General features: G+C 48.1%; 1 protein-coding gene across 2 annotated transcripts in view; it reads right to left on the bottom strand.

Annotated features, from left to right (window-relative positions):
• Window positions 1-23,217, bottom strand: part of EYA2 (EYA transcriptional coactivator and phosphatase 2) — a 180,961-nt gene that overhangs the window by 59,202 nt on the left and 98,542 nt on the right. The window lies entirely within an intron of this gene.

Raw genomic sequence — 23,217 nt, 5'->3', positions numbered from 1 at the left:
GAAAATCAACAACGGATTACATGGCTGGAACTTTCAGCCCCATTCCCTGACCTCCAGGGAGAGGGGTGGGGCTGGAGGTTGAGTTCACTCGCCAATGGCCAATGATTTAACCAATCATGCCGATGTGCTAGAACCTCCATAAAAACCCAGTTCTTCCAGTCATACAGAATGGCTCTGGATTTTCCTCTCTTAAATGCAAATCTTTTAAATGAGAAGCAGATACACGTTTCAGGTTCCTTCACTGTGTCTCCTATTGTGGTCAGGCCTGGGTATTTACATACTGAAATACATATTAAAATGTTTTTTCTTTTATTTCTTTTCATTATCTTACATTCAAGAGATTATATTCCTTTTTTTTTTTTTAAAGTCGTGAGTGGGTGGGCTGTATTATTTAGATTTTCATTTCAGGGTAGTAAATAGGGCATTTTAAGTTATTTATTTTAAAAGGGGCTTTTAAAAAATTAAAAAAATAAAAAGGGGCTTTGGATGGGGTGGTCAAGTTGAAATCTGCTTTAGGAAAATCTGTTAGCGAAGCAGTGACTCAAATCCTGATGCCAAGGGCAACCATGCTGTCCACTGTCCCCTACCGAGATAGGGAAGCAGAAGAGACTCCATTTTAGAAAGGCTCCACTCTGCTGTTTCTCTGCTAGGCCCTGTTTACTCCTCTACATTTCACCTTGCATCTGAGTCAACCAAAGAAGCGACGTCCCCGCCTCAAGGGGGAAACAAGAAAGTGAATCGTTCTCTGAGTTTCCTCCTAGGCCCTCAAACACCTGATAATATCTAAGAAGAACGGGATTCCTGAGCTCAAGGACACTAGTTTTGAACAAACCTCAGTCGACACTGGCATCAACACCCGACTTCGGTGGTTTATGGATTAACACCTATTGTTCACGTGACTCTCACCTTTGATGGAACCCTACCCTGGATTGATGGTAGGGTAGATGGAACATCTACCCCGGACCCCTTTCCAATGTAAACTCCTAACCCCAAGCAGCGGGGAGCCTCACCTCTCCTTTTCAGAGTCTCTCAGACACTCTGCTATACTCTATCACTCACACTATTCAGTCAGCTCTGCTCTGTCTCCGGGCTGTATTTGATTTCTATCTGCACAAAGCCAAGAACTCTCTTGGCTGGTCCTGCAGGATGCCCTCTGGATCCTCGGAATGGCCAGTGTCACTACAGTGTGCTTCGTGGCAGGAAACTCTCTGGCTGGGGGTGGGAGGGAGCAGAGCCCATGCGGCTGCAGTTCACAAAAGCACCTGTCAGCCCCAGGACGTCCCTCTGTCCTTATGCCTCAATTTCCCCAATCTCTTCAAAAGCGAAGGATTAAGAGACACTTCCTCCAAATAATAATACTCTTTATTAGAGCTCTCCTGGTTTTTGAGTGCCTACTAGGTGCTAAGCCCTGTGCTTAGTGCTTTACCTTATTTCCCAGGGGCCTTTAGTCCCTCACCAAGAGAAGGAGACGTGAGGGAGGAAGAGACCAAGCGCATCTGTGTGCTAGGCTACCATACAGACAGTTAGCTTCCCCTCCCCCCCAGATCTGGGGTCTATGAAGCAGCCAGAGTGCCCTTTTAAAGACAAAAATCAGAGCTGTTTTTCCTCATTTAAAATCCACTAACTTCCCCTGGCCCTCCGAGTAAAGCTAACATCTCTTAGTGGCCACCTTCTACTTCTCTCCAACCCACCAATCTGCTCTCTGAACTTGCCAAACCCGCTCCTGCCTCAGGGCCTTTGTACTTGCTGTTCCCTCTGCCTGGAATTTCCTTTCCCCAAGTGCTTTCATGGCTGGCTCCTTCATGACATTCAGTTCCCACTTTCAGCACCAGACAGGCCTTCTCCGATCATTCCATCTAACCCTGATGCCAACCATGCTCACTCTACATCCCTTACCCTGGTACAGGTTTTAACAGCATTTATCACGATCTGAAACGATCTTTCTTATTTATGATTTTTGGTGCTTCTCCCTCAACCAGAAGGCAAGCTCTGTGAGAGCTACTGCTATGGCCCCTGAGCCTGGAACACAGCCCAGTAAACAGCAGGAGCTCAGGTGAGTATTTTTTAAGCGAATGTATGAGTGTATGTGAGCTTTACACACATTACCAGATTCCCTCCTCAAATCCTTTTTCCTGTCTTACAGAGAAATCAAGATGCAAAGCGATGAAGTGACTTGTCCAGGGTCACACTGCTAATAAGCAGCAGAGCTGGGTTTCAAACTCCTATCTGACTAAGAAACCAAAACCTTACCCACTTTACTCATGGACTACGTCTTCACAGGAACTAACAGCATAAAGTATTTTATTCAGGAGAAGAGGCTTAAGGCAGATTATAATCAGGTTTTTCTTTCTGTAAATGCCTGATTTAGAACTGTTGATGTCTACTTTTAATGAAATAAATGGTTCATTTAATTAAATTACACTCGCAAAGTTGGGAGAAATGACAAGCAGCTGCTTTGTACAAATCAGCCCCGCCTCCTTCCTCAGGTCTCAGGCTGGCTTGCCTTTCTAATAACTGCTGGGCTTCCGAGAGGATAAAAGGAGGGCCCAGGGGTGGGAAAGGATCTCCCCTTATTGCCTCTGAGCATTTGTGCCTTTCATTTCCTGGACTTGATATGGAAAAGCTAAGTTCCCCGGTAAATCCCTCATTTCTCAGCTGCCCTCCTCTCCGCCCCCGAGGCCAGGCTGCGGGAACTAGACACCTTGGCTGAGAGTGGAAATCAGATCACATCAGCCGCCACGGCAGGGCTCTGAATCCTTTTTTTGCCCCCAGCCTTTCCTCCCATTTACGGACAGCCCATAACTTTTTAGGATGTCATTGAGGAGTCAAAAAGGAGATGTGCTGAAGAAAGACTCATTTTGGTCACCGGCTTTTGGGCCTCTTTCGGTCCATTAATGTTTATCAAATGCAGTGCTTCCCAAGTATTTTTCAGAAGCCAACCATCCAACAAACACACAAAAAACAACTCTGTCCATGCTGCCTTGTTCTCACAGCGATCCATGGTCGGTGATTCTCAGGTGATGCCTGTTTCCTCCTAATCAGGGGTGTCTCTGGAGGAATGCCATGATCGGTCCCTGGACATGAGGACGGGGCAGTCCACGGTCTTTGCTCCGAGCTGCTGGGATTCTGACATCCTAAGTGTTAAACCCAGTTGCAGTCTCTGAGCAGACCCAGTCCCAGATGCAAGTCCTCCTGGACTGTTTGCTTATCTTTCCTGCTCCAGACACAGCTTGGCCTGCTCCCAGTGTTGGGGGAGTCTTGGTGGCTTGAAAGAGGCATCTGAACACTTAGCACGAAGCTTCTTGGATGGAGAAATAAGTTAACCCTGCTTTGTGCTCCTCATGAAGCATTTTCTTAAAGAAACCTGTGTAACAAATCGAGGTAGCGGTCTGGGGAATTTGGGAAGGGGTCTTCACATACTCACGCAAAGTTCTTCAATAGCTAATGTTGGGCTGAGAACTCTTACACCTTACGTGTGTTTCTGAAAAACTTCCGGTGACATGGTCAACAGTCAAAATCACTAAGATAACTAATTAACATAGTTAACTAATTAAAAGCAAGGTAAATGAACCCACCTACTAGGGGTGGGTACTTTTGTGGGGTGCCTGAGTGGCTCACTTGGTTAAGCATCTGCCTTTGGCTCAGGTCATGGTCCCAGAGTCCTGGGATCGAGCCCCGTGTGGAGCTCCTTGCTCCGCAGGGAGCCTGCTTCTTCCTTTCCCTCTGCCTGCCACTCTCCCTGCTTGTGCTCTGTCAAATAAATAAATAAAATCCTAAAAAAAAAAAGGACTACTTTTGTGTGTTTACAAAACGTCTCTAGAATGAAAAATTTGAGGATTCCATAGTTCCACAGATCAGGGTTTTTCATCCTTGGCACTGTTGACATTTTGAGCCAGATCATTCTGTGTCATGGGGGGCGTCCTGTCCATTGCAGGGTATTTGGGAGCATCCCTGGCCTCTCCCTGCTGGGTGCCTGTGGCACCCCTCCCCCCTTCGTCTTGACAACCAAAAATGCCTCCAGACTTTGTCACGTGGACCCGGGAGGCAAAATTACCCTCAGTAGAAAAGCGCTGCTCTAAATCATTAAAAAATAATGAAAAGGCTGAGTCCTTAGTGTCAATCAACTTTGTATTTATAAGTGAGCAACCTTATTAATGAAACTAGCCTCCTAAGTGATGAGCTAAATTAAATAAAAAAACAAAAAACAAAAAACAAACCACACCTAAATCTCCCACCCAGCTGACTGAAAGGTGCCACTTTTGTATCCCAAAGGGCAGTGTGACCCAGGGGCTCAGAACCGCTGCGGCAGCCAGACACCTGCCTGCACACCTGGGCTCTGCCCTTCCTCCTACAAGGTGTGACTGTGGGCACGTCTCGGGGCCCGTTTCCTGTCTGTGGGAGGCGGGGGTAACCATAGCACCTGCCTAGAGTGATGGCGAGTCAGTGAGCAGACACACGGAGAGCACTTGAGATCAGTGCCAGGCAGGGGACATGCACTGCCCGCGGGCTTGTCATTCTTATTCACAGAATTCACTGCTCTGGGGCCTCCCTGGCCACACCCAGCATCACCCCCACTGTCACCTGAAGCGAAGGCAGGGGGACACATGGGGTGGGAAGCTGGCCTGGCATTTTGCAGTTCCCGGCCCTCCCTCCTCTTAGCACCCAGACTGCCGCTCACCAGGCTTGTATCTGGCGGGGACCCTGTCCGGGCTTGCAGACTTGCCTGCTCTGGAGAGGGTTCTCACAAATACAGGCAGCCGCCACCAGCATTTGCCTTGTTTTCCTTCTGTGTGGATCACCCTGACATCCCAAACTTCAGGACAATGCACTTCTGCACCTATATTCTGGAACCTCTCCCCTTCTTTTAAAGAAAAAACAAAACAAAACACAACAACACAAACACACAAAACCAATCAAAGCCATCACACCGCGCAAGCCAACTGGGCCTTTAAAAAAAATCACTGCCAAGTAGCTGTTTACAAGCTGAACAAATAATTACACTGCCACAAGGAAGAAAAGTATTAATTAAAGCTATTCATTAAACCAGCCTCACTATTCTGTGGGGTTTATCTCTTGGACATGTCAGCCAGAGGTCAGGGACGGATTAGCACACAATGGAGGGCTTTGCCAGGTAAATCTCCTCCTGGTGGTTTGCTTTTAATAATAAAGTTGTCATTAAAAGAAAGAATTTAATGATTTTAATTGGGTTTAATTACTTGGAAACTCCTGGAAAACAGATCAGCTTGTTTAAAAGAGGAAGACAAGAAAATGATGGTTGTAAAGAAAAAATAGTTTGATTCACATGTTTAAACAGTGAAGTTAAAAAAAAAAAACCACCAACAACTTGGCTTCTTTGGCAGTTTCACAGGAGAACACAGAAAATAGAAAAGATCTTCTTAGCTCAGCAAATGGGTCTATTTGTACTAACAAGAACGTTCCCCCCAAAAACTGTAGGATAAATCCTGTCACCACTGAGTCACAAAAGAGCCAAGCTGACTACAAATGACAAAATCATGTTCAAATCTAAAAGAACAAAGATGTCCGAACTGGCTCCTCTTTGGGCGTTTTAAGCAACAACTCAGACTCTTTGATTTGTTTTTATCCTTCGAAACACGTTCTTTCAGCTGGAGGTATCTGGCAGCTTTTAAAGCATTTTCCGAGGGTATAAATTCAAAGGCCAAAAAAAAAAAATTGTAAGTAAGTAGATCTGGATGTGGGGCAGGGGGCCCACTGTCCTGATTTGCCCCTGATTTGGGAAACTCCTGGGACTTTGAACTTTGAGTGCTAAGACCGGGAGAGTTCCAGACAGACCCTGGGAAATGGCTACCCTAAGGTAAGTGACTCACTGTCCAGGACCAAGGGCCACTTGATGGCACAGGAGATCAGTGCATTTCTGGAAGTTCATATATAAGGGCTTAGAACAGGGCCTGCCACCCAACAAGTGCCTACTGCTTCCATCCAGCACCGACGCATCCCTCCTCAACACTGGGAGTCTTCTGCTTCTCATTATTTGCCCAGATTGTGCTACTTTGGCTTATTGTCCACTGAGAGGGCATTCTTACACAATGAGCAATGTGTTTCTAAAGAAGCGGTTCTTCAAAAGACATTTATTTAATTTATTGTTATTATGATATTTATTATTCATTTACTCTACAAAGACTGTTTGCTACATAGCAGGCTCAGGTCTAAGCACTTCTCACGTATGAACTCGTTGATGCTATGAGGTATTACTCATAGTACACCCATGCTACAGAGGTGGAAACAGAGGCCCAGGGAGGCAAAATGACTTGACTGAGGTCATGTGGCTAGGGAACAGAGCTGGCTTTGAACTTGAGCGGTCTGGCTCAAGAGCCCATGTTCTAGACCAGAGGCAAACTTTTCTAGACCCGACGAACTTTCCTATAAAGGGCCAGATAGCCAGTGTTTTAGGCTCTGTGGCCCATATGGTCTCTGTCACTCCTCAGCTCTGCTGCTGCAGCACAAAAACAGCCACAGACACTATGTCAATGGATGGGCATGGCTGTGTTCTAATAAAACTTTATTAAAAAAGAAACAGGTGTAGGCCAGCTTTGGCCCATGAGATGGATATAGTGTGCCAACTCTTGTTGTTGAGCACTATGCTCTACTGTCTCTTTGCTCTCAGACAGTGAATGTCCCTTGTACATGGAGCCCACATTCTAGGGGAGGGGGAGGGCCACGAAAAAAAAAATTTCATTTCAGCTAGTGACCGGTGTTCTGAAGAAAATGAAACACAAAGATGTGCTGGAGGGTGAGAGAGGAACTGAGAGAGCAAGACAGATCAACCGTGTGTGTGTCTGGGGGGAAGGCTGCTAGAGGTGGGGGGGGGCAGGGGAGGTCTCTCTGAGGAGCTGACACCTGAGCACAGACCCCAGTGAAACAAAGGAGCCGGCCACGGGATGCTTGTGCAGCGGGAACAGCAAGTGCAAAGGCCACGAGGCAGGAACAAGCTGTGTGTGTCGGAGAACAGAAAGAAGGCTGTGGAGTGAGGGTATTAAGTAAGTGGGAGCGGGAGGAGAGACCCAGGCAGGAAAATCAGATGAGGCCATGTGGAGGAGTCGGAACTTTATTCAAAATGTGACTGGAGACCAGGGACCAGTTTCAAGCAAGGAGAATGAAACGATTTGATTTATATCCAAAATAGATCACCAGGGCTGCCTTCATGGCACTATGCCATCCTATTGAGCCAAAAACCCGGGGAGGTAGGTATTGTTTTTTTTTTTTTTTAATTTTTTCAAGATTTTATTTATTTATTTGATAGAGAGAGAGACACACCACGAGAGCAGGAACACGAGCAGGGGGAGCGGGAGAGGGAGAAGCCGACTCCCCGCGGAGCAGGGAGCCCGATGCGGGGCTCCATCCCAGGACCCCGGGACCATGACCTGAGCCGAGGGCAGACGCTTAACCACTGAGCCACCCAGGCGCCGCAGGCATTGTTATTATACCCATTTCACAGATGAGGGTCTGAGGCTCAGCAAACCCCCACCATCCTAACAGACGGAACTCAGCTCCAGGGTGGTCTGCTCCAATCCCATCCTTTCCTCCCCCTGTCCCTCAGCCCTAGAGGATGTGATGTCGGACCGTCATCATGTGATGTGCTCGGACCATCATCTCTCAGCCCAAAGATTTCTTTGTGTTGAGGATCAGGAAAGCGAGGGAGTTTGGCACGAGCCGATACTGGCCTGGTTTCAGTCTGCAGAGAAGCTAAACAACTTACAAGCACTGACGGTGTGTCAAGGAATGACTTACAGTGTCAAGGGTCCTATCACCCCCCCCAACCAGGGAACCTAAAGAACGGGAGGAGGGTAGGAGAGAACAAACAACCGTTTTGAGGAGCAAAATCAATTTCCTCTTCAATGGTGACAGAGCACTCAGCATATTGCAGCTGGACTCCCAGCATCTACAGAAGGACCCTGAGAAGGAGCTAGAGGTCACTCCATGTGGCTTCTTCCAGTCCTGAGGGAAATGTTCTCATAGACATCCATCAGGACACAGGGCTCCTCTGCCCTCACACTTCAACTTAGCTCTCAAAGTGCAGCATTGTTGAGAGCAACAGAAATTCATTCATCCATCCCTTCATTTATTCTACAAATGTTTACTGAGTGTCCTTTATGTGTCGGGTGCTATTACAGGCATTGGGATACATCAGCAAACAAAACAGTCCTATAAATGAATAAAGCAAGATTTGCCATCTGTCTGATGGCAGGGATGCTATGTACAGCTGCACAGGTTGTGCACGGCATCGCTCTAGGGACACCATTCACGTCCATGGACCACCATGAAAGTGGTGCCTCCTAGGGTTGAGCAGTGCACATTCTGTACTTCTGCCAGGTGGTAGAAAACACTACAGAAAAAAACTATGGCAAAGAATCTGTGTCATGTATGTGGGCTGTGTAGGAGGTGTGGCAATTTCATAGAATGGTTAAGGAGGTATTTGCTGAGAAGGAGGCATTTCAGAAGATTTTCGGGGGAAGAGGGAGGAAGCCATGTGGGAAGAGGAGCATCTCAGATAGTGGGAACCAAGTGTTCAAAGGTCCTGAGGTGAGAGTGTGTCTGGTGGGTCTGAGTACCACCGAGGAGGCCAGTGTGGCTGGGTCAGAGTCGGGGGGGAGAGGAGTACTAGAAGAGGGCATAGAGGTAATGGACCATACTGCTTAGGGCCACAGCTAAGGGCATGGACCCTGGGAACTGGTCAGATTATGTTTCATCTTCAAATGTTTACTGAGCACCGATTACATGCTGGGTAAGACCATGCAGGCTCTTGGCCTCCATGTGGCTTACAACATACATGTGGAAGGGAGTGTTTGCTATTCTTGTCAGCACAGCATCCAGCACACCTGCTGGTAGTAGCATCATAAGTGTTTTTTGGGAGCCTGAATTTCATCACACTCTATTTGTGTAGTTATGAGGAAGCTGACCCGCTTAACCCCAGGGTGACTGGTTCAATCCAGGTCAAGAACAGCTTTGTCTGGGACTTGGCTGGAACTACTGGGAAAGAGGTAGTCTCTATTTACTGGGGTTACTGAGCTGGCAGGATGTTGGTCTTGTGCTGCTAGGGGGCGCATTTTTGCCACTGCAAATGAAAGAAAACCGAGTTCTGCTGACACTGCTTGAGCCCCTGGATTCAGCCGTACCTGAAGCCGATATACCCCTGAACATTTTGGTTATAAAAGGCAATGAGTTCACTTTTCTGCTTGTCAGCTTAAGTTGGGTTTCTGTTACTTATAACTGAAAGAAAATTGATTTGACAGCAATTATGGGGCACATCGAACGTGCTGTGCTAGAAAAGTAGGGATATGAAGACACAGTCCCCATCCCTGCACTTGAGAAGCTACAGTCTAGTTGGGAAGACAGACAAGTAATGAGGTGATAAAACATCTATCTGTAAGAGGGGTAAGTGCAGGGTGCTAAGGGAGCACATAGGAGGGATGCCTAACCCAGGACAGTCAAGGAAAGCTTCCTGGAGGCGGAGACATCCAGGATAAGACCTGAAGGCTGAGTGAGCATTAGCTGGGCAAATGGGTGGCAAGTGAGAAAAGCATTCCTAGTGGACGGAACAGCACAAAGCCCTGGAGTTTCTTGGTGCAACTGCAAAGCTGTAGCCTCAAATATACACTTGAGAGTCTCAGAGCTGAGGCGGGAGAGGATCTGGAAGGGTCTGGAAGCTGGCCCACAGAATTTGGGCTTCATCCTGTAAATGAGGCACCAAAGACAGCCATACTGACAGAGACTAAGCAGCTCACTTGAATGAACAGAACGGGCCAGGTGGAACACAGGGCCTTGTTGTCTTTCATTCTCCAACTCCTGCTGTGAGAAATATTTAACTTTCCGCTTGACTCTTCCTAGAGAGAGACAACAGTGCAAGGGAGAGTAATGATGACTGATATTTGGCCATATGCAACAGGGAGTAGTGGGGACTGTGGCAAACTGGAGCCCACCGGCCCCATTTAAAGGGGCAGCTGCGATGCAGCTCCAGCCAAGTGATGCCATTTGGGATTGTGGGTGCCTCATGGCCAGACCTTCTGATTTTTCAGGAGAACCCAGAAATCTGAATTTTTATGTGAAATCTCCCAATTTTTTTTTTTTAAAAAAGATTTATTTATTTATTTAAGAGAGAAGAGAGCATGCGCGCGTGAGCAGGGGGAGGGGCAGAAAGAGAGGGAGAGAAAATCTCAAGCAGACTCTCTGCTGAGTGTGGAGCCCGATGCAGGGCTCGATCTCACAACCTTGAGATCACAACCTGAGCTGAAACCAAGATTTAGAGTCTCAATCAACTGACTCACCCCAGGGGACCCTCAAAATCTCCCAATTTTAGGGGCGCCTGGGTGGCTCAGCTGGTTAGGCGACTGCCTTCAGCTCGGGTCATGATCCTGGAGTCCCGGGCGTCGGGCTCCCCACTCAGCGGGGAGTCTGCTTCTCCCTCTGACCCTCCCCCCTCTCGTGCTCTCTCTATCTCATTCTCTCTCTCAAATAAATAAATAAATAAATAAATCTTAAAAAAAAATCTCCCAATTTTAAATGCTGGCCAACTAATTTAAAAAATGCAACAAAAAACATGGTTGAGAGTCACTTGTGGCCTTCGGGCCCCCTCCCTTCCCCCTAGCATGGTGTCCTGCATAGGGAGGAATTGGGTTGGAGTGAAGGTCTGAACGTTGGCCCTAGAACTGGGGGTTTTGTGATCGGCTGTCATGTGCTCTGATGGCCTTGGGGCTCAGAATGGCCTTTGGAGCTCTTGGGTCTGATTCCTTCTCTGTCACTTACTAGCTTGGTGGTCTGAGGTGGTGTCCTGGGTAGAATGGGGATCACCACATCTGCCTTTGTGGGTTTGTCTTGAGGACCAAGGGGACGACTTGTGACCCAGTGCCATGCACATGGGGGGAGGGGCCTATAGCGTTTATCCCTATAATTGAAGGCTTCTGGGTATGGGTTATATGCTACAAACTGAAAGTCACCATGAAAGTAAATTTTTTTTTTTAGCTCTTTCTTATACACATAAATTTGACAATGGGCAAAATGAACCAATTCCTCGAAAACCACAAACTACCAAAACTCATCCAGGATGAACTAGCAATAAGCATTAAAAGGATTGAATTCATGGTTAAAAACCTCCTGAAAAACAAAATCTCCAGGTCCAGATGGTGTCACTGGAGAATTCTACCAAACAGTTCAAGAAGAATTAGCACCAATTCTCCACAATCTCTTCCAGAAAACAGAAGACGACACCTCCCAACTCATTTTATGAGGCCAGTGTTACCCTGACCCCAAAACCTGATGACAAAATTACTTAAAAAAAAAAACAACAAAACTCCTCATTTTCTGAATAAAAAATGTGGATTTTTTTTTTTTTTTCCCAGTTCCAGGCAGTTGTATCCCTTCAAAGGTACCCACAGTACCCTTTGGGAAATATCACCTGATTCTGAGGCTGGTCTGTTGAGGTCAGTGGGACAGGAATATTATTCTGATTTTACAGATGAGCAAACACCTCTCTAGTTCCTAAATACTTCCATCAGCTCAAAAGAAAACCCCATACCCACAAGGCAGCTGCTCCCCACTCCCCACTCCCCCTAGGCCCTGGTAACCACCCACCTGTGTTCTGTCTGTGTGGATTTACAGATTCTGGATGTTTCATAGAAATGGAATCACACGATGCAGGCTTCTTTCACGTAGTGCAACATTTTTAGGGTCTGTCCACGTTGTAGTTTGGATCGGTACGGCATGCCTTTTTATGCCTGAAAAACGTTCTACTGTACGAACATCCTAGCAAGTGTTTATCCATTCATCCGTTGATGGACATTTCCAAAGAGGTTCTACAACTGCATATTTCTACTTTGAACTAGGCCCTGTTGGGGGGGACTTGGATCCGAGCTTTCCCCCCTCTGCCATCAGAAGGGCCTACAAGTTCACTCATTCACAGAGGAAGTGGGGGAAGTGGGCATGGTGGGGGGAACCTCCTAGTTCCCCAATACAACCTCGCTGACACCTTCCTGCCATTCACCGAGTGACACCCTCATCCCCAAAGGCTCACAGCAATTCCAGGGAGCTTGGGACAGCTCAAGAGCCCTATTGTTGGAAAATAAGTACCATAAAAAGTGCCGGTGGGGTGAGGGGGGAGGCAGCTTCTCAACCTGCTAGTTAAGTGTTAAGGGAAAATTATTCCCATTATTTAGGTTTGCAGGGTGCCTAGGATTGTCTTTTTATTCCTTATAATTGTGAGCACCAACCCCTATATTTACAGAAGACAAAGAGCTTCTTGCTCGAGCCCAACCGACAATCTGTTGTAGGTTTTGCATAGGAGATTTAAAACCCCCTTATTATTATTACTTTTCTCAGATCCCCTTCAGCAGTCACTGAAAGGTAGAACTAAAGAAGGGAACAACAAAACAAAACAAAAAGGTTGGCCAAAGAAGTCTTGGGAAGCGGTCAGCATTTGTTAAATTTGTGGGCGGAAAATCAGGGGTCTTAACCAGCTTGAAAACCCGCAACCTAAGTTGATTCTGCAAGGAAATGGTCTCTCTCCAAGCAGCAGAGAGCACAGGGCTTCAAAGAAAGTCCCTGCTAATGAGCACTTTTCTGACAACCCCAAACCATCTCTAAAATATATTTTATGTTGGAAATAATCCTTTAATGCTCTAAAATACATAAGCAGAGGCACTTGGCATGGAGGCCCACGGGCTCAGGGAAGCACTATTACAGGGGATTAAATCTACAAAGGGTACCACCCCCTGCCCATGGCCCCTCCAACTGTCATTCACCTCTCAGGCATCTTTCAAAGCATTTCCAACCTCTTCCGCACCCACCCCCGCCAGAATGACAACCACAGATGCTTGCTTCTTGCCCTAATGGATGGAGTGAAGCGGCCAGCGAAGTCACCATCCCCGGTCCTACAAAGAAAATAATCACCACTCTCGAAGGCCAATCAAAGTCCTCATTTCTTTATTAGCCACAAAGACTAAATACCTTTCCCTTAACTGAAAAGAGAGCTGGAGGGGGAAAAACAAAGATTTAAATACAAGGTTTAACCCCCAGTGGGGGAAAGAAATCTCCGACTTCCTCAGAAAATCCTTTCCAAATTGTATTCATCTTGACTTAATCCACATCTACCGAGTGAATTAGGCAGTATTTATTTTGAAAATCTATTTTATAGAGTTCCAAGGACTCTGTTTTCCTTGGGCAGGGCTGACTCCATTTCAGAGCTGGAGGCCGCTTCGAGGGCCCCACCAGGACTTTAAACTTCCAAGGTGCTAGCCTCACATGGCTAACACAGTGTAAATAAACACAGCTGAGCCCGGAGAAATTGGAAGGTTTTCTCATTAAAGAAATAAAATAAACAGATGTCCTTAAGCACTTTGGCTTGTGTTTGTCAAAGGATGGAAAGCTCTCGACGTCTGAGCGGCAGAAGTGAATTAGAACCGCATCTCAAGGTAGACGGGGTAAAAAGAAAGAGAAGGAAAGAATCCGTGGTCCTCTGAATTAACTAATAGTCCTCCAGGGAGGGCACTTTTGATTTGAACCGTAGCAACTTCTACAAATAGTTTTTAACTGCTGGGTCATAAAACCGGGGTTTTTTATTTCTTCTCAGTTTGTAAAGTGGTAACGGACAGGCTCAGCCGTGTATCGCCAACTGGATCTGATTGAATCCTGATGGCACTGCACTGGGTATTGGATTCCGGAATCCGAGCCGGAATCACGTAATAACACCCGCTGAGGAGTGGGGGAGGACTGTGACTGGTCTGAGGGGGCAGAGGGGCCGTCGGGGCGGGGGGAGGGGGGCGGGAATGAGCACAGAGCCGAGATCTGGCCAGGCTCTCTACCCAGCCTCTTCCAGACGCACAAAGAGGCTGGCGGGCGGGCCGGATCAACGAGTGAATTCATGGCTTACATCTTGTGGCACAGACTAATGTGTGAAGGGATCACCTGCGAGTCAAGTTTAAATGTCCGTTCTGGTTCAGTGCATCTGGGACCCGAGACTCTGCATTTCTAACAGCTCCCTGCTGATGCGGGGCGCCGGACCACACTTCACGTTGCCAGGAGGGGTTATGTGACAACAGGGTGCTGACAATGAAGAGTTCCCATTCCTGGAATCGGGAGGAAGTCTGAACACTTGGACCTCCTTGGAGTCGGAGTCTGGGTCTCCCCGGAAGCAGCCCCTGAGCCTAGGAGTCCGCTGCGAGTTTATCTGAGAGGAGACCCCGGGAAGCCCGGGTGGCCGAGTAGGGAAGTGGGGGCAGGGGAAGGAAGTCAACAGGGGCGGGTCAGTGAGCGGGTCATTGCCGTGTGCAACTGGGGCCATCTGGGAGACTGAAGAATCACCCCCAGAGTGTCACAGGTCCTGGCAGAGGAAAGCCATCGTCCCCACAGGAATGGAGAGGGCTAAGGGCACAGGGCGGGGTGCTCACAGTGCCGCTGTAATGAAAATTCCATCCCAGTCACCTAATGAAGATGATGGTGATGTGGTTCTAGCACCAAGTCATCCCCGCAAGAGATGAACCCCTGCAGCAGGGCTATGGCAAGCTCTGTGGCGCTCTGAGCCGTAGGGCGTTTAGATCTCCTCAGGAAGGGCGGAGAGCCCTGCGTGAGGACACTGGGTGAGGAGCACTGCTTCCCTTCCAGCTTTTGGAGGAGGGGAAGGTGGTCCTGGTGGTAGGGGTTTACACCCCTCTGAGTGAACAGACCCCCAGCCGTAACAGCTTCCCTAGACAGATGCCCATGAGGAAGGAGACACTCTGTGTTTCCGAGAGGATGCTAAGTGCACAGCTCAGAATGACCTGATGGAGCTTAGAGGTCGGCTGGAGGGAACCAGGGGCCAGCGATCTCTGCCCCCACACGTCCCACACACTCTGGGCACAACCCGGCCTCGGTGGGTCACAGATGTGTCTCCAGGGACAAAGGAGGCACCATCCACGAGGGGAAGAGCTCCACAGTCCACCACTCAGTGAGGGGGCTGAGGGGCACCTGAGGGTGTATGTCCTGTCAGAGGTCCCCACTCTTTGAAAACTCAGGCTTGTTGTTGCCAGACCCCAGTTTTCAAGAGAAGTGAGACATCCAGATTTTTATGTAAAATACCCAGATTTTAAAAAACTGGCAGGGTGCATGGGTGGCTCAGTCAGTTAAGCAACCGACTCTTGGTTTCAACTCAGGTCATGATCTCAGGGTCGTGGGACTGAGCCCTGTGTTGAGCTCTGCACTGGGAGTGGAGTCTGCTTAGGATTCTCTCTCTCTCTCTCTCTCTCTCTCCCTCTGCCCCTGCCCCTGCATGTGTGTGCACTCTCTCTCTCTCAAAAAAAAAAAAAAGAGAGAGAGAGAGAGAGAGAGAGGGCGCCTGGGTGGCTCAGTAGGGTAAGCATCTGCCTTGGGCTCAGGTCATGATCCCAGGATCTTGGGATTGAGTCCCACATCAGGCTCCCTGCTCGGCGGGGAGCCTGCTTCTCCCTCACCGCTTGCTTCTCTCCCCCCTGCTAATGCTCTCTCTCTCTCTCAAATAAATAAATAAAATCTTTAAAAAAAAAGAGATATAAAAAAATATCAGCAATGAATTGAGAACTTAAGGAAATGCCAGGGGACCAGACTAAACCTGTCTTTAGGCAGGTTTGGCCCTGCACTGCCAGTTTGAAACCTCAAATCTTTTCGGATTGAGGAAGGCATGGCCCTTTAAAGGCGTGACATGGAAGGAAACCCTGGATAGGATTCTGCTCAGGCAGGCATCAAGGGCCATCTGGCTCCAGCCCAGGGCCCCCACCTGCCAAAATGTCCCTGGCCGCTACCCTGCCTAGAGGGGTCACTTGCTCAACACTCCACGGCCTTCACTGAGCCCCTCCTGTGGGCCAAGCTCTGGGTGAGGCCAGGCCAGGCTGGCACCCAGCATCTTGGCCCCGGAGAGAACGTGACAAGCCCCTGTCTTGTCATGTGTGTGGACATCTGTTCCCTTGAAGGCAGGCACCCTGGAATCCCATTTCTGCAGTGCTTGCAATTGCTCACACTTAAAACTCTCTGCCTGCAAGCTATTTATTTATTTGTTTATTCAACAAATATTTGTCAAGCAGATGTGCCAGGCACTGTTGGGTGCCAGGGGATGAAGCTATGAACACATCAGACCCAGTCCGTGCACGCTTGGAGTTCATAGTCAAGCAGGAGTTCACTCCAGTAGCTTTTCATTTTTACCCTGAGAACATTTACATGGCTCGCTGGGCATGCTGTCTAGATGCATGGTTGAGAGCAGTGGGCCACACCCTGGCTTTCATTCCTTCCAAGCTGGGTGACTATGGCTGAATCACACCACCTCTCTGAGCATCAGTTTCTCCAGAAATGGGTATAATAGGAGCAGCCGTGCCTTACAGATTTGTGGTGGGGATTCAGTGAGAGAGAACGTGCAAAGCTCAAGAGTCCTTGAAGGATGCTTGTCACAGCAATGTCTGTGCGGGTGGGGAGTTGGGGGAGCCTAGGAGTCCTCCTCGTGCAGAGGGCAGAGAAGGTTAACACGGAGTCCAGAGCAGTGGTTAGACGCAGGGTATGGACATTTGGGGTCAGATCAGTCTCTGTGGTGGGGGCATCCTGTGCATTGTGGGATGTTTCACGGCATCCCTGGCCTCTAGCCACTAGATGCCAGTAGCACCCCTCTAAGCTGTGACAACCCAAAATGGCTGTGACATTGCCAAATGTCCCTTGGGGGCCAAGTCACCTCCAGTTGAGTACCACTGAGTCAGAACACTGGTGTTGCCTGTAGGATGACGTGGAAGGATCCAAAACCACAGAGCAGGAGAGAAGTGAGAAACACAGGGTATTTAAACAACGCTCTTTACAGACGTGACACAAATGTATGCAAAAAACCTGTACATATGTCATAGGAAAACAAACAGAACTTACCACATTAAACATGGGGAGGGGAGGGGGAAGATCCAAATGGGTCTAAAAGGAAACACACATTTTTACCCCTGTGAAACAAGAGAGGGGCTTTGTGTGCACAAAGAATATGAATAACTCAATGCCTGCATGTGAGGTCCAACTTAAAAAATATTAGTGCTCACAGCAGAGTAGTTGGCATATAGCGCACTGTGCAAAAAATAGGGGAATTTGTTCAAGAGGAATTTTCTCGTTGGCACTAGGGGGCGAATAAGTCAGGTCTCTTCAGAGGAAGACCCTGGGCAGAAACTAGGACGTCTCTGTAGCCCAGTGTGAGAGAATAAGGAATCATGCTGCGTTCTTTATCTGTGGTTGGTTCTGCCTTCAAAATATATCCAGATTGCCACACTTCTCACCACTCCGCCTCTACCACCCTGGTCCAAACAACCATCCTCTTTGAGTTGGACTGTTGCAGTAGCCGGCAAACTGGTCTCCCTGCTTCCAACCTTGCTCCCCTGTGGTTTATTCTCCCCAGGGGAGCAGCCAGAGGGATTCTTTAGAAATAGAACTCAGACCCTGTCCTTCCTCTACTCCAAGCCTTCAGAGTAAAAGGCTGGTGAGTTACTACTCTTCTCCTTGCTTGCTCTGCTCCAACCATGTCAGCTTCCTTGCTGTCCCTAAAATCCACCAGGCAAACTTCTGCCTCAGGGCCTTTGCACTTGCCGCTCCCTCTGCTCTTCCACCAGATATCTGTTCCTCTACTTCGTCTTTTTTTTTTTAAAGATTTTATTTATTTATTTGAGAGAGAGAGAGAGAGAGAATGAATGGTGGGGATGGGCAGAGGGAGAGGGAGAAGCAGGCTCCCCGCTGAGCAGGGAGGCTAATGTGGAACTTGATCCCAGGACCCTGAGATCCTGACCTGAGCCGAAGGCAGATGTTTAACTGACTGAGCCACCCTGGCGCCCCGCCTTAGAGTCTTTATTCAACATTGAGCTTTTCCATGAGGCCTCATTCCCTGGCTACCTTTTCTCAAATTTAATTTCAGTCTTTCTCCCTTGAAATACTTCAAATACTTCTAAGAACACCATCCACAAAGTGAAAAGACAGTCCACCAAATGGAGAAAACATATTTGCAAATCACATTATCTGCTGTTGCAAAATACTGCAAATCACATATATATCCAGAATATATAAAGAACTCTTATAAGTCAATAAGAAAAAGACATATCCTTAAAGAAGTGGGCAAAGGATCTGAATAGGTAGTTCTCTAAAGAGATACTACAAATGGCTAATAAGCACATGAAACATCACTAGTCAACATAATTAGTCATTAAGGACATGCGAATCAAAACCACCATGAGATCCCACTTCACACCCACTGGGAGAACTATGACCAAAAAGACACTAACAAGTGTTGGTGAGGAGATGGAGAAATTGGAACCCTTACACACTGCTTAGGGGATCATAACATGGTGCAACTACCCCAGAGAACAGTTTGGCAGTTGGTCAAAATGTTAAACCTAGAGTTACCATATGACCCAGCAATTCTACTCCTGGGTACATACCTAAGGGAACTGAAGACAGGTGTCCCTGCAAAAGCTTATCCTCAGATGTTCGCAGCAGCATTATGCATAAGAGCCCCAAACCCAGCTGTCCCTCAACTCAGGAAGGGACAGACAAAATGTAGTACAGTCCGTACAAGGGAGAACCACATGGCAATGAGAAGGGCTGGAGTACAGGTGCCCGCCACAGCATGGATGGGTCAGATCTCAAAAACAGGAGGCTAAGTGAAGAAGCTGGTCACGAAAGACCACATATTGTTGAATTTATTTTATAAGAAATGTCTAGAAGAGGCAAATCTATGGAGACCAAAAGTAGATTAGTAGTGGCCAGGGACTCGGAGAAACAGGGAGTGACCGCTAAGGGGCACAGGGTCTCTTTTTGGGGTGATGACAATGTGCTAAAATTAGATGGTGGTCATGGCTGCACAACTCTGTGAGATCCTAAAAAGCACTGAAATGTACAGACGGAAACGTATGGGTAGAGCACACAGGATTCTATCTCCAGAAAGCTGTTATTAAAAAGACACACACAACTGGTCCTGGAGTTGAGTTTCCAATTGGTACTGAGCTGCCTGGAAGGCAAGGCACCAAAGGAGGAGTCAGCGCCGACCTGCTGTGAACCCCGGGGCGGGTGGACTGCCGATGAATCCCTCTTAAGAGTCCTTTCCTGGCCACAGCAAAGAAAGGCTCCTGACCACCTTGCATTTGTCTAATCCAGGCTGGAAAAAATAGAGTTCAGGGACTGCTAGGAGCGAGGCGGGAGAAGCAGAGGTTAGGGAAGAGGCGGTGACTGTGGGCCGCTCCAGCTCTCCGGGGAATTTCTAATGGATCCACAAGATGAGGGAGGTACTGCTACCAAAGGGAGGCTCTGGCGCTGAGCACTGGGTAGGAAGAGATGGAAAGGAAGTGGAGAGATGACAGCCTCGAGCAGCACATGCCTCTGATTGGGAACAGGAAGAGAGCCCAGTTTCTGTTTGAAAATTCAAACGCTCTGTTTTGAATCAGTCCTTAATCATTTTAGCTCTGTTGGTCTTATTTCCTTAAGTAAACAGCAAGTTACCCCTTTGGCTGGGACCACAATTAGTATGACTTCTGCTTTCCTGTACAGTGCTCAATGCAGTGGCCACAAGCAAAGAGCCACTGGGCCTCGGCATGGATGTACAGGATGTCTCGGCCGTCAGAACCCATTCTGGACCTCCATGGTCCTCACCCTCTTCTGGAAAGAGCGTTTCAGTGTCCTTTGGGAAACATCTCTCCCCCATTCTACGCATTTGGTTGGGGCGGAACTGACCTGCTCCTCCACTCTCTCTGGGCATCGGCTCTTGATCTAGGCTGGCTGACCAGAGCCACAGAGGTTGGGCCAATGAGATTCAAGCCTGGGAGCTGTGCTGGAATTCCGGAGGTATGTCTTTTTCAGTTGGGACTGCTGACAGGGAGTTGCTATATGGAGAAAGTCGGCCGAGGGATACAGAAAGACCAAGCCCTGAGAACACTGCTTGTGCTCCTGGATCCAGCCCAACCTGAATTCCAGGTACCTCTGAGTTTTTCAATTATTGTGATTCAATAAATACCCTTTATAGCTTAAACACTCCATGCTTCAAATGGACTCCTGCTTGATCCTGGCTATTAATAATGAGTTCCACATAGCTGTAGCTTCTGGAAAAAGCACAAAGAGAAAGAGCTGTGGGCCAAAAGTCAAAGCCATGTGTTTTAGTTCTATTATGACTACCTTGACTATATCACCTCCCTGTGCCTCAGTTACTCTGTCTGCAAAATGGGGCTCATACTCCTGTTCCTCTAGGTCCTCGATACTTCTCTGACTTCCAAGTTTATCGCTGTAGCCCAGATCTCTCTTTGGAGCTTTAGACCTACAAATATGATTGCCCTCTAGGATCTTTTTCAACATTTTCCTCTTTCATTGTTCTTCTTATGAGATGGTACTTTGTGCTAGGAAATGCTAGCTGTCCTCCGATATCCATTCTTCCCTTCTCCCTCCAGAATAATAGAATTCCGGAACTTCAATGGTGCACGTGACCAGACTACATCTCCCAGACTCCCTTGCAGCTACATGTGGCCATGTGGTCAAGTTTCGGCCAATGGGATGTGAACAGAAATGAGATTATAGATATGTCATATATATATATACATACACAGATTCTGAGTCTGGCCTTTAACAGAGAGGGAAGGAAAATAAAAATAAAGTAAAATAAAGAGGTGTAAATTCTCCTTTTCCTGTTCCCCCTCCCCACTGACTGGAATATACACATAGGGGCGAGCAGGTTTTACCTTGCCAATGAGGGCAGTGTTCTGTAATGGCAGAGGACATATAGGCCTTGGTGCCTGGTGCTGGTGTGTAGCAGCCCTACCAGCTCGAGCTGCTCACACCTGGACTGTTACTTGGAAGAGACAAACTATTTTGTTTAAGCCATGGTTATTTTGGTCTCTCTTGGGGCGGCTGGCTTTAGCAAATAAAAAAAGCCCCTCATTCCTCACCTAGGGGGAGAGAGCTGGAGGAGGGAGTGGTGAATTCTAGAATTGGAGTGAACCTGGCACAGGGGACTTGGATGCTCCAAGAGCTTCTCATCTCAGTTTCCCCTGGGCATCCTGGGGGCTCACAAGCAGGCAAGTGAGCCTGAAATATGATTCTTACTCTCTCCTGGGTGATCTTACTCTCTCTGGGCCTCAGATTCTCCTTCTATACCATGGCGACTATTTGGGCATGTTGGTCTCCTAGGTCCTTCCAACTCTGACCTTCTGTGTTTCCGAAATTCTAGGACAGATGTTGGAACTCAGATGCCAGTGAGGCCAGGAGGGTCCCATAAGTGGGTTAAACAGGCCAAGTGGCGGCTGTGGTTCAGCTGCAGAGCAGACGCCCCCCCGCAAAAGGCCAGTTGCTACTCAGCTCCTATTGATTGCTGCCACATGAGAATGCAGGATTGCCAGATTTTCTAATTTTTCAAGAAGAGCTGGAAATCTGGATTGTTTTGGTCTGTGCAATCTCCTGATTTTTAAATGTTGGCGACAAATTCACATTTTTTCAAACACTCTAGGGGCCAAACAAAAATGTCTGCAGGCTGAATTTGGTCGTTGGCCACCAGCTAGGCATTTTTGTTTTGATACTATTTTCCTTCCTTCCTTCAACAAATATTTATTTGAAGCCTTCTAAGTGGGGGGTTCTGTTCTATGCACTGGGGATAAAGCAATGAACAAAACAGGGCAAAAAATGTGCCTGTCATCATGTAGCTTTCATTCTAGAGGATCGTCCTGACTTATTCATGCAACAAATATTTATTGAGCAATTCTGGCCCAGGCACTGCTTGGCTGGGTAGGTAAAGAAGTGTTCACAGACCCTGCCCTCATGGTACATATAACCTAGAAGGGAGACAGACTGTGAGTGCATAATTATAGATGAAAAACTCAGTAATAGGGGGAGCTGCAATTTACATAAAGGGGAGTGGTTAGCAAAGTCCTCTCGAAGGAAGCTACATTTAAAATGAGAACTGAAAGTAAGATTTCATCTAGTAAAAGAACATGGTAGAACATTCCAGATTACAGCAGAGGCTTCCAGGGTGCCCCTTCCCCATACGCCCTCAGCTGTGGCCATTCCTGTACACGCAGAGGCTTTCAATTGTGAGCACTGTGCTCTATGGCTTTCTTGGGGCAGGCCAGAAGTGCAGGGAGGTAATACTCTAGCAGAAGCCCTCAACCTATGATGGAAGGGAAGATGCAGATAAATATCCCAGCACCTTCACTCGTTGGTGGGTCCACTCGGAGGCGTGCTCTACAGAGTCTTCCAGGGGCCGCAAGAGGGACTGAGCCCTAGTCAACTGCGGCAGTAACTCTTTATGCAAAGTGTATTGGCTGCCTCCCTTCCCCCATCTCACTTTCCTACTCTGCACCCTGTGCTTCCTGGGAGAGACCCAGCGGAGACGGAAGAGAACGTGGCCAGGTTTGAGGACAGAAAGCAAGTTACAATGAGTAGCGGGAAACGGGGCTGCAGGATGGGGCAGGAACCAGCTCACGAAGGGCCTTGGGAGCCTGGGATTAGGGTTTATCCATGGGGAGGCCAGTGACCATTTTCCAGCAGGGAAGTGACACAACTAGGCTTGTGTTGTAGGATGACTCCCCCCCCCCCCCCCCCGCCCTGTAGGCAGCTATAAAGGGCAAGATCGACAGCTGGAGGTGGAGGTGGCTGGGATTAGGGGGTAGGGTTGGACAGAGGGTCAGGTAGCACGGGCTCAGAAAGGTGCTCTGGGCTTTGTCCCTGTCTTGAGGATGCCCAGTTTGGTTTCAGCAATGGTGGCGATAGAGACACAAAGACCATCCCATCCCCAAGATTACAGAGCCCTACACAGTCCACGAGAGCCCAGCTGTAGCATGCAGCTGTAGGACTTCAGAGTGGGCTATCTCAAAGGGCAAGAAGCGGGGAGGCATGCTTTTTAGCGGGTGGGGGCTTTACTGGGGTGGTGAGAAAAACCCCAAAACACCCAGACCTAGTGGGTATCTCACTACTACAGCCCCTTTGGGATGGCCCCACTTTTTGCAATGGCTGCCAAGTCCACTCTGGTGTTTTCCGCAGCTCTGGACTCTGCCATCTTTTACCTAAGCTGTGCTCAGGGCAAGAACGCACGCCGGATTTCCTGTAGGCACTGCTAGACATATTAACGGCATTCCTACGTGGCAAGAGATTTCTGCACCACCGACACCATTTTTGTATTCTTTACAACATAATGGCAGATGATAAATCTATCTTGCTAATTACACATCCAGCTTGTTATAACCCCCATAAAAACACGAGCAG

This window comes from Eumetopias jubatus, unplaced genomic scaffold, assembly GCF_037043125.1.
Source record: "Eumetopias jubatus isolate StellerSeaLion01/CBP00866 unplaced genomic scaffold, mEumJub1_p1.0 scaffold_9, whole genome shotgun sequence".
Taxonomy (NCBI): domain Eukaryota; kingdom Metazoa; phylum Chordata; class Mammalia; order Carnivora; family Otariidae; genus Eumetopias; species Eumetopias jubatus.
The sequence above is the reverse complement of the archived record's forward strand: the minus strand, read 5'-3'. Positions and strand labels throughout refer to the sequence as shown.